Source organism: Sapajus apella, unplaced genomic scaffold (assembly GCF_009761245.1).
Source record: "Sapajus apella isolate SASKATOON/1434 unplaced genomic scaffold, GSC_monkey_1.0 scaffold19, whole genome shotgun sequence".
Lineage (NCBI taxonomy): Eukaryota > Metazoa > Chordata > Mammalia > Primates > Cebidae > Sapajus > Sapajus apella.
Window position 1 is genome coordinate 10,250,124 of NW_022436959.1, and position 13,827 is coordinate 10,263,950.

At 40.5% G+C, this 13,827-nt stretch overlaps 2 pseudogenes across 1 annotated transcript; both read right to left on the reverse strand.

Annotated features, from left to right (window-relative positions):
• Positions 1 to 311: 311 nt before the first annotated feature.
• On the reverse strand, positions 312 to 3,470 carry LOC116557446 (annotated as a pseudogene).
• LOC116557447 lies at positions 2,118 to 3,045 on the reverse strand (annotated as a pseudogene). Its single transcript, XR_004271523.1, has one exon. The product of XR_004271523.1 is annotated as a serine/arginine-rich splicing factor 3 pseudogene (transcript).
• Positions 3,471 to 13,827: the final 10,357 nt, after the last annotated feature.

A 13,827-nucleotide genomic window follows, 5' to 3' on the forward strand; every position in this document is an offset into this window, starting at 1 on the left:
GCCTGGAGGAAGGAGTGATTTTAATTGCTCTATGTACTCAATGCTTAGGAGATAAAAGCCTCTTGATGCATGGGTGTGGCTCCTCAACAGCTATACTTCTGATGCAGCTGCACCCTGATAACAATTGGTGATAAACTCAGAGTACTAGTTTAGCATGAATTAGAAGGATCTCTAGTGCTGTTAAATGCTCAGAGCACTAGTTTAGCATGTCTTAGAAGGATCTCAAGTGCTCTCTGCACTCCTTCACCCTTTCGTTCCACATCCATAGGATCAATGAGATTATGCACATAATAACTGTTTGAACCCCCGAGCTCGGCCAGCGTGGTTCCCATGCTTGCATTGGTCCCCTTGACCCATGCTGTAAATTCTATTCTTTTGTCTCTGTCTTTATTTCCTTTTCTCAATCCCTCATCACCGCCAGGACTAAGGGCACCCGCATATGGGTTTGGGCTGGTTCCCAATATACAGAGCAATGAGATTTCTCATAGTGGAGTCTTTCCCTGGGCTCTGTTTGGCTCTCAGTAAGACAGGTCTATACCTTTTCTTCTCGTTTATGGAGAGGGCAATATGCATAAATCTGAAAAGTTACCTTCTGAAAGTGAGAAGGGGCTTAGATTGCTGCTTCAGAACTGTGGAATTATTTGGAATGTTTTGCAAATGGTTGCTACAAAACAACTAAAAAGATAATTACAAAATGTGTACATCACAACGTGCTTTTAAAGACATTATGCATCGTGCTCACACTCCCTTAAATGTTGTTCCCAAAGGTGCTCAGCCTCTAGCCCAGCTGGAATCTCCAGGAAAAGGCAGAGACAATTTGGCAAAAAAGAAACGGGAGGAGGGGGCCATGAAAGTAGAAAGCAGCCCTGCAGTTAAAGATCAACCCTCAGTTAAATGTCACCTTTGGGCAGGCTGGCCTCAGGCGGAGTCAGGGACAAAGGGAGCAGCAGCAGTAGGATAGGACTGGGGTGTTCTCCATCTCATTCAAGTCAAGGAGAGTCTGGTCCAGCATCCTTTGTGTGCAGAGGTTCTCCTCTTTGGTGCATTTCAGTTTGTCTTCCAAGTCATCAATTGTCTTTTCCAGCATGGCCACCTATCTCTCAGCAAACTCAGCACAGGTCTCTGTTTCCTTGAGTTTATCAGTAAGAATCTTGATCTCTTTCTCATATTTCTCTTCTCTTGGAAAGGACTTTTCTTCAGCAGCACTTAGACACTTCAGATTCTGGTCTGTCAGTCTGATCTGCTCATCTATTTTTTGGCAACGGGACTCTGCCAGCTCAGCTTGTTCCTCTGTGCATTCCAGGTCTCCTTCAGTGATCACCAACTCACGAACCACCTGTTCTTCTTCTTTTTTTTTTTTTTTGTAACCAAAACTTTCATCCCAAGGATTCTCACAAAACATATTACAAATGACAGTATGAAAAAAAATCTTGCACAGTAAATCAAAGTTCAGCTCTACAATGTACCCTTAAACTGGCAGGTCATTTTTGAAATCTCAGATTTGCACATAATGTCATGAACAGCCATGTATTCATATACAGCAATCAAATAAGAAACTTATGACCTAAAGCAAAGATAAACTTCCTTGAAACTTAACAGATTCTATACCAACTAGGCAACCTCTGCCCAGGATAAGCATGAGTTGGCTTTTTCAAAAACCTCTAATTTAATAGTGCAGCGTTTTTTTACCCAATGGCTTGTGTTTCACAGCAACTTTTTTTTTTTTTTTTGGGGAGACGGAGTTTCGCTCTTGTTACCCAGGCTGGAGTGCAATGGCGCGATTTCGGCTCACCGCAACCTCCGCCTCCTGGGTTCAAGCAATTCTCCTGCCTCAGCCTCCTGAGTAGCTGGGATTACAGGCACGCACCACCATGCCCAGCTAATTTTTTTTTGTATTTTTAGTAGAGACGGGGTTTCACCATGTTGACCAGGATGGTCTCGATCTCTTGACCTCGTGATCCACCCGCCTCGGCCTCCCAAAGTGCTGGGATTACAGGCTTGAGCCACCGCGCCCGGCCCCACAGCAACTTTTAAAGACGGCTTGTTCAACTATAGCTGCATCCTATATCCCAAAAAAGTAAATCTTAGTTCAATTTTTGCCAGTTGTTTCTGTATGAAAAAAAAAAAATTCACACTTCTGCTGGGCGGGTTTAGAGGTTTATTATCAGTCTATGCATAACTCAAATTCAAAGCAAATTCAATTTTGCTTAAGGGAACATTGTAAAGTAACAATTCTTGGTATTACATGCCTCATATGATCCATTTCAAACCATAGAGAATTACACCTTTGTGTCACTGTTTCAAAAGACGAACAAATTTGAACAGCTAAAACATCTTAAAAATGCACCAAGCCTATGAAGTCTCAAACAAAACTTGAATTTTCTGTACATACTCCTGTCAAATGAAGTAATTTCCTGTACACCACTTCTCTTGCAAACTGGTCTTCTATTTCCTTTCATTTGACCTAGAACGGCTACGAGACCTAGAGAAGGATGGGGACAGCTTGTGATTTCTCTCCCGAGACAGCGATCTCTCTCTTCTCCTATCTCTAGAAAGGGACCTGCTCCGGCTGCAAGAGAAGCTTCTCCTTCTTGGAGATCTGCGACGAGATGAAGGACTCCTCCTCCGATAATCATCTCGAGAACGAAGGCCCCAAGAGGGAGGTGGGCCACGACTTCTACTTCTTTTTTCACCATTCGACAGTTCTACTCTTAAATGGCAGCCACATGGTGTTCTTCCATCTAGCTCTCTGACAGCATCAGCTGCATCTCGGGGATCTTAAAATTCAACAAAAGCAAAGCCGGGAGGGTTTCTAGCAACCCACACACTTCGGAGTGGTCCATAGTAGCCAAAAGCCCGTTCCAATTCGGTCTTGTTGCCATTGTTTCCAGGATTGCCTACATAAACCTTACAGTCCAGCGGACAGGAATCACGATGCATTTTGAGATCTAGGGTAAAAAATGCACAGGCTCAAATCCAGACGCTCTGATGCGTCTTCCCGCTTTCCTCCGGCCCAACACACACCAATGCTCAAGCTCACCCGGTGTCCACGAAATGGCAGCACAAACCACCTCTTCATACTTCCTATCTGCCTCTTCTGCAGTGTGCTTAGCTTCTTTGAGCTGGATTTCCTAGAGTTCCATCTTTTCTTTATCTTTTAAGGCCTGGTTTCCAGTAATCATACCTCTTTCACTCTCATCAGCAGCTTTTTCTGCTTCTTCCAGCTTTTGCAGGGCAGTGGCCAGGCACTCCTGATCATTGAGCTCCTCTTCAACCTGCTGGATCCTATAGTTCAAGGAGGCCACCTCAGCCTCAGCCTGTTCCAGGCCCACCTCTTTTTCTCAGCTTCTCGCTGGAGGTGCTTAATTCTCTCTTCTGCATCATCTGTCTGCTGCTGCTGCAGAACCTGGATCTTACACTTGACCGCCTCAATGGTGGTGATCCCAGCCATGGTGCCCACCCAGCTGGCTACTACTCACACTCTGGTTCCTGCTTCTTCTGCTTAGTGTTGCAGCTGCTTTTCCTATTCTTCTTCTTCTTTTTTTTTTTTTTTTTTAAAGTTTTGTTCACTTTTGTTTTTAAAGCAACAGACGAAAGGAGATAAAAATGTCAAGGAAATATTGACTTGAACTTTATAAATATTAGTTTTGAGTGGGGATGATAAAGCAGATAAAAGAAAGGAGCTGAAGTATGACTGAAGCAATCAGATTTCTCCAAGCTTGATTTTCAAATGGTGCATTCTATGGATGTAATTATAAATGGCAAGATTCTTTAGCATTTGGAGTTAATTAAATTGTGAGGAGCTTATCAGGGCACATTTTGTGTTCTTCATTACTTTGGGAAAATTTTCTGAGGTTCATTAAGAAAAATATTTTTAAACTGTGAAATCCAAGTAACTGGAGGAAAAGCAAATTGAGCAATTTGTTCTTTTCTCTTTGAGGTTTGATAAGGTGTACAAATTTATTTAACAAAACAACTTATTTTTCTTTAAAAAATTTAGATCAATAACCCTGAAAAAGTTTTTTTTTTTTTTTTTTTTATAACTTTTTGAGATGGAGTTTCGCTCTTGTTACCCAGGCTGGAGTGCAATGGTGCGATCTCAGCTCACCGCAACCTCCGTCTCCTGGGTTCAGGCAATTCTCCTGCCTCAGCCTCCTGAGTAGCTGGGATTACAGGCACACGCCACCATGCCCAGCTAATTTTTTTGTATTTTTAGTAGAGACGGGGTTTCACCATCAAGGATGGTCTCGATCTCTTGACCTTGTGATCCACCCGCCTCGGCCTCCCAAAGTGCTGGGATTACAGGCTTGAGCCACCGCGCCCGGCCTGAAAAAGTTTTTTTTAAAAAATTCAGTGTGATAACTTTATGCTTTCCATAAATACATATTTTTTGAATATTTAAAGTGACAGTTTCAGAAACATAACTGAATAGCTTGCTTGTTCTTGAACTAAGAGTTTGAATCTATGATGAACTAAATTATGTCTTCCCAAGTAGTTCACTTAGACACTGACTTGTTACCCTCTTTCACAAGTCCAGTTTTTCTGAGTCTGGACCAGTTACCTTAGGATCACTTTGGGTTTTTAGGTGTGATTATTATATTGTGATAATGCCAAAAAAAAATGCATTCTTTTTAGAGATACAAACTGAAATGTTAATGGATAAAGTGTCAAGATATCTGGGATTATTTTAAAAATAAATTATGATGAAGGGTAAGTGAGTGGCAATGTAGATGAAACAAGACTGGCCATGTGTTTATTTATGGAAGGTGGGTGAGGAGTATGTGGGTAATGTTATACTATTCTCTCCAATTAAGTTTAAAATTTATATTGCAGATAATTAAAAGAATCACTGTGGTCTTGTTAAAAAGTAGAGTCTCAAGGATGAAAGATAGAAAATGGCATTTTAAGTAGTCCACTTGTGCTCACTGAAGTTTGAGGATCACTGGTAAAAAGTTTCCTTGTGTACCTCACTCATCGTATTCATGTCATCCACGTATGTATTTCTTGGTTTTCATCGTTCACCCTATTTGCAGAATGCAATAGCAAATTAAAGCAATTATACTGAATTTGGATAATTCAAATTAAAAAATTTTGTTTCAAAGGGTTCAAAAAGTAAAGCCAAATAAACTCTTTAAAAACCTCTATTTCTAACTGAAATATTCAGATAAATAACTTTGGCTTTTTTCTCACTTTCAGCTGGAAATGGATTACTTTTGTAAATGTCTTAAATTTCTTCTCTTACCAGGGCATCAGCATCCTATTCCAGACATCTACTTGCTTTCAACACTAGTTTCTCATTCTTTCTCAGATGTACCATATTACTAGGCACCTCTGAGACTTTACCTATGAGATTCCCTTAATTGAAACATTCATCAACCCCCCTTTTTACCTGTTTAATTTCTGTACCTTCACCCCACCGCTAACACCTCTCACTTATTCAGGAAGGCCATGTTGGATTGCCTTCTATTCTTTTGTGGTTCCATAATACACTGTAATACGATAGTGCTATAATGCTGAACATGTCGTATAGCACTTTATACTTTGTCATAAGACTCTATTTTTCTACCCTCTTCTCTCTCCTTAGCTAGATTATAAAGTCAGTTGGTTAAGGATTGTGTTTTTTATGACTGTATCTCCACTGCTGTGTACTGTGCCAGGAAATACTTACTGTGTAAATAGTAAACAACTGAATGAGTTCACAAAATATCGATCTAACATGTCTAAGAATCTTAGGAAGTGTTGCAGTCATTCTTTAAGGCAAAAAGAAAGAAAGAAAAAGAAAGCTTCCTGGATATAAGACACACTTCTTGGTCATAAATACTGTATAGATCTTGGAAAAAAGTTCCTGAAAGGAGGACTAAACTGCAGCAATAATTTGTCTTGAGTATAATGATGTTGATAATCACTTTGCTTCCATGCTTAGCCTTTTTCATGTATCTTTATTAATTTCTCATAATTAAATAATACCTCTTAACCCTATTTTTTTCCAATATTTTATTGTAAAAAATTTCAAATGTCCAAAAGAGTCAAAAGAATTGTGTAGACTGGGCACGGAGGCTCACATTTATAATCTCAGCACTTTGGGAGGCTGAGGCAGGCAGATCACTTGAAGCCAAGAGTTCGAAACCAGCCTGCCAAAATAGCTTTGTTAGTCCGTTTTAACACTACTGATAAAGACATACATGGGACTGGGCAATTTACAAAAGAAAGACTTAATGGACTCACAGTTCCATGTGGCTCACTCTGTCACCCAGGCTGGAATGCTGTGGCACAATCTTGACTCACCACAACTCCCACCTCCCAGGTTCAAGAATTCTCCTGCCTCAGCCTCCTAAGTAACTGGGACTATAGGCTCCCACCACCTTGCCTAGTAATTGTTTTTGTATTTTTAGTAGAGAAAGGGTTTTACCATGTTGGCCAGGCTGGTCTTGAACACCTGATCTCAAGTGATCTGCCTGCCTCAGCCTCCCAAAGTGCTGGGATTACAGATGTGAGCCACTGTGCCCTGCCAGATTTAAGTCTTTTAATTTTTATTTGATTTTTTTTTTTTTTTTTTTTGAGACGGAGTTTCACTCATGTTACCCAGGCTGGAGTGCAATGGCGCGATCTCGGCTCACTGCAACCTCTGCCTCCTGGGTTCAGGCAATTCTCCTGCCTCAGCCTCCTGAGTAGCCGGGATTACAGGCATGCACCACCATGCCCAGCTAATTTTTTTTTTTGTATTTTTAGTAGAGACGGGGTTTCACCATGTTGACCAGGATGGTCTCGATCTCTTGACCTCGTGATCCACCCGCCTCGGCCTCCCAAAGTGCTGGGATTACAGGCTTGAGCCACCGCACCCGGCCGTTGATTTTTGTATATGATGAGAGATAGGGGTCTAGTTTCATTCTTCTGTATATGGATATACAGTTTACCCAATGCCATTTATTGAAGAGACCATCCTTTCCTCAGTGTATGTTCTTGGTACTTTTGTCAAGCATGACTTCACTCTAGGTGTGTGGATTGTTTCTGGGTTCTCTATTCTGTTCCATTGGTCTACTGTCTTTTTTTCTGTGCTGGTACCATACTGTTTTGGTTACTATAGCTCTGTAGTATAATTCAAAGTCAGGTAATGTGATTTCTCTAGTTTTGTTTCTTTTGCTTAGGATAGCTTTGGCTATTCTGGGACTTTTGTGGTTTCATATAAATTTTAGAATTTTTTTTATTCTGGAGAAGAATGTCATTAGTATTTTAATAGGTATTATGTTAAACCTGTAGATTACTTTGGGTGATATGGACATTGTAACAACATTGATTGTTCCAATCCATGAATATTGAATATTTTTCCATTTTTTTGTGTCCCCTTAAATTTATTTCACTATTTTTAAATTTTTATTTATTTATTTATTTTAAAATACATATTTTATTGCACTTTAGGTTCTGGGGTATATGTGAAGAACATGTAGGATTGTTGCATAGGTACAAACATAGCAATGTGGTTTGCTACTTCCATCCCCATCACCTGTATCTGGCATTTCTCCCCATGTTATCCCTCCACAACTCCCTACCCCCCACTCTCCCTCCTCTATTCCCCCACAACAGACTTCAGTGTGTGATGCTCCCCTCCCTGTGTCCATGTGTTCTGATTGTTCAACACCTGCCTATGAGTGAGAATATGCGGTGTTTGGTTTTCTGTTCTTGTGTCAGTTTGCTGAGAGTGATGGTTTCCAGGTTCATCCATGTCCCTACAAAGGACACAAACTCATCGTTTTTTATTGCTGCATAGTATTCCATGGTGTATATGTGCCACATTTTCCCTGTCTAGTCTATCATCGATGGGCATTTGGGTTGGTTCCAGGTCTTTGCTATTGTAAACAGTGCTGCAATGAACATACGTGCGCATGTGTCTTTATAATAGAACGATTTATAATCCTTTGGATATATACGTAGTAATGGGATTGCTGGATCAAATGGAATTTCTGTTTCTCGGTCCTTGAGGAATTGCCACACTGTCTTCCACATGGTTGAACTAATTTACGCTCCCACCAGCAGTGTAAAAGTGTTCCTATTTCTCCACATTCTCTCCAGCATCTGTTGTCTCCAGATTTTTTAATGATGGCCATTCTAATTGGCATGAGATGCTATCTCAGTGTAGTTTTGATTTGCATTTCTCTAATGACCAGTGATGATGAGCATTTTTTCATCTGTTTTTTGGCCTCATATATGTCTTCTTTTGAAAAGTGTTCATATCCTTCCCCAATTTTTGAATGGGTTTGTTTGTTTTTCCTTGTAAATCTGTTTTAGTTCTTTGTAAATTCTGGATATAAGTCCTTTGTCAGATGGGTAGATGGCAAACATTTTTTCCCATTCTGTTGGTTGCCGGTTCACTCTAATGATTGTTTCCTTTGCTGTGCAGAAGCTCTGGAGTTTAATTAGGTCCCATGCTTTTGGTGTTTTAGTCATGAAGTCCTTGCCTATGCCTATGTTCTGAATGGTTTTGCCTAGGTTTTCTTCTAAGGTTTTTACAGTATCAGGTCTTATGTTTAATTCTTTAATCCATCTGGAGTTAATTTTAGTGTAAGGTGTCAGGAAGGGGTCCAGTTTCTGCTTTCTGCACATGGCTAGTCAGTTTTCCCAATACCATTTATTAAATAGGGAATCCTTTCCCCATTGCTGGTTTTTGTCAGGTTTGTCAAAGATAAGATGGTTGTAGATGTGTGGCATTGTGTCTGAGACCTCTGTTCTGTTCCATTCGTTCATGTCTCTGTTTTGGTACCAGTACCATGCTGTTTTGATTACTGTAGTCTTGTAGTATATCTTGAAGTCAGGTAGCATGATGCTTCCAGCTTTGTTCTTTTTGCTTAGAATTGACTTGGCTATGCAGGCTCTCTTTTGGTTCCATATTAAGTTTAAGGTGGTTTTTTTTCCAGTTCTGTGAAGAGGGTCATAGGTAGCTTGATGGGGATAGCGTTGAATCTATAAATTACTTTGGGCAATATGGCCATTTTCACAATATTGATTCTTCCTAACCATGAGCATGGAATGTTTATCCATAGGTTTGTGTCCTCTCATTTCCTTGAACAGTGGCTTGTAGTTCTTCTTGAAGAGGTCCTTTACATCCTTTGTTAGTTGTATTCCTAGGTATTTTATTCTCTTTGTAGCAATTGCGAATGGCAGTTCGTCCTTGATTTTGCTCTCTTTAAGTCTGTTAGTGGTGTATAGGAATGCTTGTGATTTCTGTGCATTGATTTTGTATCCTGTATCCTGAGACTGCTGAAGTTGCTTATCAGTTTCAAGAGATTTTGGGCAGAGATGATGGGGTCTTCTAAATATACAGTCATGTTGTCTGCAAATAGAGACAATTTGACTTCCTCCTTTCCTAATTGAATACCCTTTATTTCTTTTTCTTGCCTGATTGCTCTAGCTAGAACATCCAATATTATATTGAATAGGAGTTGTGAGAGAGGGTATCCTTGTCTAGAGCCAGATTTCAAAGGGAATGCTTCCAGTTTTTGCCCATTCAATATGATACTGGCTGTGGGTTTGACATAAATAGCTTTTATTTTTATTTTGGATATGTTCCATCGATACCTAGTTTATTGAGAGGTTTTAGCATAAAGAGCTGTTGAATTTTGTCTACAGCCTTCTCTGTATCTGTTGAGATAATCATGTAGTTTTTGTCTTTGGTTCTGTTTATGTGGTGAATTACATTTATAGATTTGTGTATGTTAAACCAGCCTTGCATCCCCAGGATGAAGCCTACTTGATCATGATGGATAAGTTTTTTGATGTGCTGTTGCAATCGGTTTGCCAGTATTTTATCGAAGATTTTTGCATCTATATTCATCATGGATATTGGCCTGAAGTTTTCTTTTCTTGTTGAGTCTCTGTTGGGTTTGGTATCAGGATGATGTTGGTCTCATAAAATGATTTGGGAAGGATTCCCTCTTTTTGGATTGTTTGGAATAGTTTCAGAAGGAGTGGTACCAGCTTCTCTTTGTATGTCTGGTAGGATTCGGCTGTGAACCAATCTGCACCTGGGCCTTTTTTGGTTGGTAGGCTCTTAATTGCTGCCTCAACATCAGCCTTTGTTATTGGTCTATTCAGGGTTTTGACTTCTTCCTGGTTTAGGCTTGGGAGGGTGTAAGTGTCCAAGAATTTATCCATTTCTTCCAGGTTTACTGGTTTATGTGCATAGAGTTGTTTGTAGTAATCTCTGATGATGGTTTGTATTTCTGTGGAATCTGTGGTGATATCTCCTTTATCTTTTTTATTGCATCTATTTGATTATTCTCTCTTTTCTTTTTTATTAATCTGGGTGGTCTGTCTATTTTGTTGATCTTTTCAAAAAACCAGCTCCGGGATTTATTGATTTTTTGAAGGGTTTTTTGTGTCTCCATCTCTTTCAGTTCTGCTCTTCTTAGTTATTTCTTGTCTTCTGCTAGCTTTCAGTTTTTTTGAACTTGCTCCTCTAGCTCTTTCAATTTTAATGGTAGGGTGTTGATTTTAGAGCTTTCCTTGCTTCTTATGTGGGCATTTATTTTCCTCTAGACACTGCTTTAAATGTGTCATAGAGATTCTGGTACGTTGTGTCTTCGTTCTCATTGGTTTTGAAGAACATCTTTATACCTGCCTTCATTTCATTGTTTATCCAGTCAACATTCAAGAGCAAGTTGTTCAGTTTCCATGAAGTTGTGTGGTTCTGAGTTAGTTTCTGAATTCTGAGTTCTAATTTGATTGCACTGTGGTCTGAGAGACTGTTTGTTATGATTTCCGTTCTTTTGCATTTGCTGAGGAGTGATTTACTTCCAATTATGTGGTCAATTTTAGAGTAGGTGTGATGTGGTGCTGAGAAGAATGTATATTCTCTGGATTTGGGGTGGACACTTCTGTAAATGTCTATTAGGTTTGCTTGGCCCAGGTCTGAGTTGAAGTCCTGGATATCCTTGTTAATTTTCTGTCTTGTTGATCTGTCTCATATTGACAGTGGAGTGTTAAAGTCTCCTACTATTATTGTGTGGGAGTCTAAGTCTCTTTCTACATCATTAAGAACTTGCTTTATGTATCTGGGTGTTCCTGTATTGGGCATGCATATATTTAGGATCGTTAGTTCTTCTTGTTGCATTGATCTTTTTACCATTATGTAATGCCCTTCTTCGTCTCTTTTGATCCTTGTTGGTTTGAAGTCTGTTTTATCAGAGACTAGGATTGCAACTCCTGCTATTTTTTTTTTTTTTTTTTTGCTCTCCATTTGCTTGGTAGATCTTCCTCCATTCCTTTATTTTGAGTCTGTGTGTGTCCTTGCCTTTCAGGTGGGTTTCCTGCATACAGCACACCGATGGGTTTTGACTTTTTATCCAATTTGCCAGTCTGTGTCTTTTGATTGGGGCATTTAGCCCATTGATATTTAAGGTTAATATTGTTATGTGTGAATTTGATCCTGCCATTTTGATGCTAGCTTGTAGTTTTTCTCATTAGTTGATGCCGTTTCTTCATTGTGTTGATGCTCTTTACCATTTGGTATGTTTTTGGAGTGGCTGTTACCAGTTGTTCCTTTCTGTGTTTAGTGCTTCTGAAAGAAGGAGCTCTTGTAAAGCAGGCCTGGTGGTGATGAAATCTCTGAGCAATTGCTTATTCGTAAAGGATTTTATTTCTCTTTCACATGCAAAGCTTAGTTTGGCTGGATATGAACTTCTAGGTTGAAAGTTCTTTTCTTCAAGGATGTTGAATATTGGTCCCCACTCTCTTCTGGCTTGTAGGGTTTCTGCTGGAGAGATCCACTGCGAGTCTGAAGGGCTTCCCTTTGTGGGTATACCAACCTTTCTCTCTGGCTGCCTTTAAGATTTTTTCCTTCATTTCAACCCTGGTGAATCTGACGATTATGTGCCTTGGGGTTGCTTTTCTTGAGGAATATCTTTGTGGTGTTCTCTGTATTTCTGGACTTGAATGTTGGCCTGCCTCACTAGGTTGGGGAAGTTTTCCTGTATAATATCCTGAAGAGTGTTTTCCAGCTTGGATTCATTCTCTCCATCACATTTAAGTACACCTATCAAATGTAGATTAGGTCTTTTCACATAATCCCATATTCCTTGGAGGCTTTGTTCATTTCTTTTTATTCTTTTTTCTCTAATCTTTCCTTCTCTTTTTATTTCATTGAGTTGATCTTCAATCTCTGATATCCTTTCTTCTGCTTGGCCGATTCGGCTATTGAAACTTGTGTATGCTTCGCAAAGTTCTTGTGTTGTGTTTTTCAGCTCCATCAATTCATTTATATTCCTCTCTAAGCTGTTTATTCTCATTAGCATTTCATCAAACCTTTTTTCTGGGCTCTTAGTTTCTTTGCATTGGGTAAGAACATGATCTTTTATCTCAGAGAAGTTTATTATTACCCACCTTCTGAAGCTTGTTTTTGTCAATTCCTCAGACTCATTCTCCATCCAGCCTTGTTCCCTTGCTGGTGAGGAGTTGTGATTCCTTTGAGGAGGAGAGGCATTACGGTTTTGGGTATTTTCATCCTTTTTGCACTGGTTTCTTCCCATCTTTGTGCATTTATCTACCTGTGGTCTTTGTGGTTGGTGACTTCTAGATGGGATCTCTGAGTGGATGTCCTTTTTATTGCTGATGAAGTTATTTCTTTCTGTTTCTTAGTTTTCTTTCTAACAGTCAGGCTCCCCTGCTGTAGGACTGCTGGAGATCCACTCCAGACCCTGCTTGCCTGGGGATCACCTGCAGCGGCTGCAGAACAGTAAGGGTTGCTGACAGTATCTTCTTCTGTTATCTTTGTCCCAGAAGGATACCCGCCAGATGTCAGCCTTAGCTCTCCTTATGAGGTGTCTCTTTGAGGATCGGGGAGCTGCTTGAAGAGACAGTCTGTCCCTTGTAGGAGCTCAAATGCTGAGCTGTGAGCTCTGTGGTTCCGTTCAGAGCTGCTGGACAGGTATATTTAAGTCTGCTGCAGCGGAACTCATAACCACCTTTTTTTCCCAGGTGCTCTATCCCAGGAAGGTGGGGCTTTATTTACAAGTTCCTGTCATTCTGCTGCCTTTGTTCAGAGATGCCCTGCCCAGCGAGGATGTAGCCTAGTCACAGCCTGCCAGCAGAGGTGTTGCTGAGCTGCCATAGGCTCTGCCCAGCTGCTGTGTGAACTTCCTTGCAGTTTTGTTTATAGAAGTATAGTTAGGACTGCCTTGGTAATGGTGGTCTGCCTTAGTAATGGTGGACTGTCTCTGCAATGGCGGGTTGCCTTAGTAATGGTGATTGCCTCGGTAATGGTGGACTGCCTCATTAATGATGGACTGCCTTAGTAATGGTGGGCTGCCTTGATAGTGGTGGACTGCCTTAGTAATGGTGGACGCCCTTCCCTCCACAGAGCTGGACTGACCCGGGTCCAGCTGTGCGTGCTGTGAAACTCTCAATCCAGAGCATTTCAGATTGCTGGTCTTTGTCGGGGTGGGACTGGCTGAGCCAGATCACCTGGCTCCCTGTTTCAGCCCCTTTTTTATTAAGTTGAACAGGAGACTCTGTCTCCCAGGCATTCCAGCCTCCAGTTGAAATGGTGCCTGGATTTGTGTGAGTTTTTGTGCGGAGACCCACTGTGCCAGCTGAAACAGCTGTGCTGGATACTTGTGTTGCTTTTTTCCCTGGGAATGTCCTGGTCTGTGGGCAGTAAAAATTCATTTGGAAATGTGGTGATCACTCACTCTCTGCATTTTCGCTGGGAACTGCAATCCAGAGCTGTTCCTATTCAGCCATCTTGGATCCTCCCTGCCCTTCTTTACCTCTGTTGTGGAGTAGTAGACTGATTTTATCTTTTTTTTTTTTTTTTTTTTTTTTTTTTTTTTTTTTTTT